Genomic DNA, 6,000 nt, shown 5'->3' with positions numbered 1-6,000 from the left:
ATCAACACGGTTATAGCCATACTATATAGTTTGATTGTGTAATAGGCACTAGTATCATTTCATTTTATTTCAACGTATTTTCGTGCTTATGTCTAATTAAGGTTCAAGCACGATGTCCTGGGCATACGCACACCTCAACTAGCAGTTGTTGCTTAGAGAGAAGAGGGTATAGTGGTTTTACACCTACCCATTTCATTTTTTCAAATTATTTTTGTGCTTATATCCAATTAGGGTCCAATTAAGATTCAAGCACGCTGTCCTGGGCACACACATCAGCTCTCTGGGCTGTCTGTCTAGGACAGAGGGTTAGTTGTTAGTTGTTCCTGAAAGAGAAGAGGGTGTAGTGGTCTTACACCTAAACATTTCTCTTTTTTTTCAAATTATTTTTGTGCTTATATCCAATTAAGGTTCAAGCACGCTGTCCTGGGCACACACCTCAGCTCTCTGGGCTGTCTGTCCAGGACAGCGGGTTAGTTGTTAGTTGTTACCGAGAGAGAAGAGGGTGTAGTGGTCTTACACCTTATCCATTGAGTCGTTAAAACTCGCTCTGGGTGAGAGCCGGTACTGGGCTGCGAACCCAGTACCTATCAGCCTTATGTCCGACGACCTAACCACGATACCACCGAGGCCGGTGGTACTAGTATTATTGTGGATTGTGGATTGGTGAACACCTGCGGACCTGGTTAATTATTGTTCACATTTTGGAGTGGATTTTCCATTACGGTACTTAATTCTGCAATGTTACACGTCTTTAAACCCGCTGACACTGTTACGACAATCTTTTTATTAAACTCATTGATTTGTTTCAGATGAACGGGATATTTCAGTATAATGTCATGAATACCAGCATCGTGTTTCTTAATCAATGAAAATCTAATCAAACCTCTCCGATAGACATAAACGGTCACAGAACGTCATAAAACATAATACATTTTTAAAATGTCATGGACTTTAAAAAAAAAAAAAAACACAAAAAAAAAAAAAAAAAATATATAAACAAACATCCCACACCAAAACAATCACAAACATCTGCATGGTCGGTATTGGTAGGGATCTCTAACCGCTAGCCCATTGTCCTGGACAGACATCCTAGATAGCTGAGAAGTGTGTGCACAAAATTAAGTATAAATAAAATTAAATTTGACAGTAAGAAGTCATGATATATCAACTGCCTCAAAAAAATTAAAATTAAAAATTAAAAAATTAAAAATCACAATAAAATAGAAGAAAGAAAGAAGAGAGAGAGAAAAAAAAGAAACAAACAAAAATGGAAACTAACAAAGTAAAAGTAAATTTTTCAGTTATTTTAAAATCTTTTCTTGAATTTTAAAAGATCATTTGAAAAATGTTGTCCTGCCATTACTCATACAAAGCCGCTGCAGGAATTCTTGGAAAGCAGATTTCCGGTGACATCTTGAATTAGAGTTACGTTCCTTGTCGATCACTCTCCACACACTTCCTGAGCGGACAGAACGACCTGCTGGTTCGTGTAACAGCTACGGATATAACACGTTCAAATACCCCTCTGGTACAGACGATAAGCTCAGGACTGCTGCAGTTAATACAATGTGTACATGCAAAAAGGACATTTTCCTTTGAAATTCTATCCTTTCAACAGATTGGGGGTTTTCTTGTTCCAACCAGTGCACCATAACTGGTCAAAGGCCGTAGTAGTGGAAAGATGTAGCGGGTTTACTCTTATGACTATGAGTCAGAATTACCAAAGGTTTGACATCCAATAGGCGGTCATTAGTTAATGTGCTCTAGTGGTGTCGTTACACAAAACAGACTGAAATTCTGAAGAAAACAAAATATCACTTAACATGGAATTAACAACATACAGACACACACAAACACACAACAGACACACACACATACACATAGACACACACATACACATAGATACACACACACATACATACACAGACACACATACACATAGATACACACACACACACACACACACACACAGAGCAATACACAACACACACACACATACACACACAAACTCTTAACACACACACAAATACACACACACACACACACACACAAACAAACACACACCAACAAAAACACACACATATACACACACATACAAACTCTAACACACACACACACACACACTACTTAAAATGTTTGCTGGTGCGAGGTTTATTGAGCTTTGTTTATAGCTCTATAGTCCGAGGGTCAATAGTCCGAAGGTTCAATGGTCCGAAGATTCAGTAGTCCGAAGGTTTATAGATCTAACTATAATCACGAAGAATGGCAAAAGAACAGTGCCAAATGCACCAAACAAATGTGAATTCTTTACAGTAATCACCAAGCTTACTTCTACGAACCTTCGGACCATTGAACAATAAAACAAGATGACATCACAAGCCAGATAACAAGGTAGAAAGTTAAACAATGTTTATCCGGCTCAATTGTTGTATGTGTGTGTGTGTGTGTGTGTGTGTGTGTGTGTGTGTGTGTGTGTCTGTCTGTCTGTATGTCTGTGTGTGTCTGTGTGTGTGTGTGTTTGTCTGTCTGTCCGTCTGTGTGTGTGTGTGTGTGTGTCTCTCTTTCCCCCTCTCTCTCTCTCTCTCTCTCTCTCTCTCTCTCTCTCTCTCTCTCTCTCTCTCTCTCTCTCTCTCTCTCTCTCTCTCTCTCTCTCTCTCTCTCTGTATGTGTATGTGTGTGTATGTATGTATGTGTGTTCATGTGTGTGCGTGTTTGTGTGTGTGTGTTCGTATGTTTTTATGTGCGTTCATGTATATGTGTGCGCGCGTACGTGTGTGTTTGTGTGTGTGTGTGTATTCGTATGTATGTGCGTTCATGTATATGTATGTGTGTTTGTGCGCGTGTGTGTGCATATGTGTGTGTTTTCGCGCGTGTGTACGTGCATATGTGCGCGCTTCGTTTGTATACAGACACATTGTTAACCGGGGGTCATGTCGTTGACCATCGAGAAATAATGCGAGTCGCAATATTTCATTCATCCAGTGGTTGCAGACGTTACTTATGACTATACATAACCCTAAAAGAGATGCTTTCGTATGCATAGATACAGTGTGTGCGTCATTCATAACTCATTGCTTATTTATTGGCATTTATATGATGGACCTTCATGCTGCATATAGATGTGACGATAACGCTGGTATGATGAAGCATTTGGAAGGCAAATATGAATTGATCAATAGGACATTACACTAGTTTGAACCCTGGACGAAGTTTGGTGTCTCGAATCTTACTACTAAAAACAAATGACCATCTCACTTTTAATAGTTGTAATATTCCGGAGAGAAGAAAGTAAAGGAAACATGAAAAATAAAGACACCGTCCTCCTCCTAACAAGAGGAGAACATTTGCATGATTGCATTATTGCATTTGCACACCAAACGTGTGTGTGTGTGTGTGTGTGTGTGTGTGTGTGTGTGTGTGTGTACATGTGTATGTATATGTGTATATATAAAAGATCGAAAGTGCAATACCAATGCATAATTGCAGTTGCCCACCAAACGTGTGTGTGTGTGTGTGTGTGTGTGTGTGTGTGTGTGTGTGTGTGTGAAAAGATCGAAAGTGTGCAACACCTATGCATAATGCAGTGACTTTAAATTAAAGTAACTGTAAACTGCATTTTGTGAAAAAAAATACGAATGTTTAACAGACAACGATTTAATAATGGGATTGAAACTGAATAATTTTAAACAAATTAAAGGGACACACCCTAGTTACGTTTATTTGTTAACCATTACGGCGTTGTTTTTCGCTATTAAACCCCATTTTTTACAAATACAATTGCACTTTACTTACATTTTATTATTTAGAATACACATTTCCATTCACCTGAAGTGCTCTTTGGTAATCCTGATGTTTGTAAAACCACGAAATGCATTTTTTGCATTTTTTCACAAAACGTGTTGTCGAGAAAAAACCGTTAAGCAAGCGAGATCCAATCTATTTTTAATGTCACAGACGTTGGTATATCACGTGACCGTTATCATTTTGGTTCGGTTTGTTTTCTCGTGCACGGTTCGCGCAATCAACATCCGATTTGTTGTTCATTTGTGAGATTTTTCTTCACAGTTCGTGAACATTTTCAGTAACAAAAAAGTTCAGACAAGCAAGTGTCTCAATACAAAACGTTACAAACCCTTAAAACCAATAATTTTGCTAAGTCTTACGATATCTGGAGAGGGGATACAACCAGGACAGAACAGTTGGAACATGTCCAGGAGAGATGAAACGAACGCACCCCAAGTCTGTGAAATTTGTCGTGACGTAGGCATTGTTGTGCTTCTACCGGTGACATCAGAATACTAACTTTCAAAATTATTTCAAGCAATTGGGATATGGGGATTCCCATGGTATTTATCGATATAAAACCTGCTTTTTCACTCCATTTGATAAAAAAGTGTGTTACAGGTTTGTAGATTAACCAAATTATAATTTATTTTCGCTGGATGGAACTAGGGTGTGCGGCTTTAAGGAAAACTAAATTAATTTTCATGAGTTTTTTGTTCAATATAATTTTCATTCGTCACAAATGACCCATTCTCTTCCCTTTCCGAATCAATGAATGTTTAACGACACCTCAGCACGAAAAATACATCGGCTATTGGGTGTCAAACTATGGTAATGCAAACAAATAAGGTGATGATCAACATCAATATAAAAATTCAAGATTTAAATAAAAACAGTGTAAAGAACTGTACAAAAATACAAATATCACAAAAAGATACTGACTTTTACTCAAAATTTCAATTTGTGCTGTATTGGCCATTCTTAAAGAGAATGTTACACTACTGCATCACGGTGAGGTTACAGCACTTGCTGGGGCTTCCCTTTTCGATTCCCTCTCTATCTCTCTCTCTCTCTCACACACACTTTCATTTCTTGTAAACTGATTATAAATTAATTCGAATATGTTCGGTAACTGTCCCATAACACCTTCGTATCAGATTAACACCAATTTATTGTTTTTCATTAAGACATATTGAGAACTCGCCAGCAATTGTAAGATGCTATTACTTGTAATATTGCGTTGTTCACCGCCGATTGGTATTCTGGTGAGAACATGTGGCGCGACAATTATAATTTGATTTCCCACAACTCAGTCACGCATTTTACTTTAATTGAGAATTGTCTTTCGCCGTGATGTATATTAGTGCAATATTTGTTCCAAATTGAAAAATATCGGGATGGATTGAAACGAACAATTTTATTAGCATTCTCCGCAAGAAAGACTTGTTATATTCGTCGCTTTTCGTGGAGAGAAAGGCAGGCTATAGAGGGGGTGAAGAGGGGAGAAAAAAAAAAATATGCATACAGACTTGCTGGGCAAGTCATAGTGTTTAACGTGCACGTTCAGAGCAAGCTGTTGTAGCGCACGCCTGTCATGGGTGCATGTGTCGACTTACGCCGGTTCCTTCGTCCAGAACAGGGAAGGGGATGGGGAGGGCGGGAGAGGGGACCGTTCGCGCTTGGCAAATGCAAGAGAGCACAAGCAACCCGTCTAGGGTCGGTAGCGGGCGGGGAGGAAAACCGACAGAATTTATACGGTTAGGCAGGTGGGTAGGCAATTCTGGCGGATGGGCTGGCAGGTATAGATAGCACAGTGGTAACATTTTCGCTTGATGAGCTATCAATCTTGGATCGATACCCGTTGGTGGGCCCATTCGGCTATTTTTCGTTCCAGCCAGTGTTCCATGACTGGTATATCAAAGGTCATGGTATGTGATATCCTGTCTGTGAGACGGTGCATATAAAATAGCCCTTGCTACTAATAGAAAAATACCAATCGGTGTGCATTGGCTGGAACGAGCAAACGTTGACAAATGATTTCAGTACACCAAAGCACCGGTTTAGGCGGTTTAGGCCGTAGGGTGAGACAGGTTTGTCTGGGGGGCTTGCCTCCCCCCCCCCCCCCCCCCATTTCGGTCACACCCTAGTTATCGATATGCTCGGTACCCCTCTTTAAACTGTTAATTATAAATTCTAATAATAACTTCCTGTGGCCTC

General features: G+C 39.5%; 1 protein-coding gene across 2 annotated transcripts in view; it reads left to right on the top strand.

The window, feature by feature from the left end:
- LOC121378240 overlaps positions 1–6,000 on the top strand; it is a 118,526-nt gene that overhangs the window by 70,151 nt on the left and 42,375 nt on the right. The gene's annotated exons all lie outside the window — the stretch shown is intronic.

The sequence above is a fragment of the Gigantopelta aegis genome, chromosome 8, assembly GCF_016097555.1.
Source record: "Gigantopelta aegis isolate Gae_Host chromosome 8, Gae_host_genome, whole genome shotgun sequence".
Taxonomy (NCBI): domain Eukaryota; kingdom Metazoa; phylum Mollusca; class Gastropoda; order Neomphalida; family Peltospiridae; genus Gigantopelta; species Gigantopelta aegis.
This window is presented reverse-complemented; position numbering and strand designations above follow the sequence as displayed.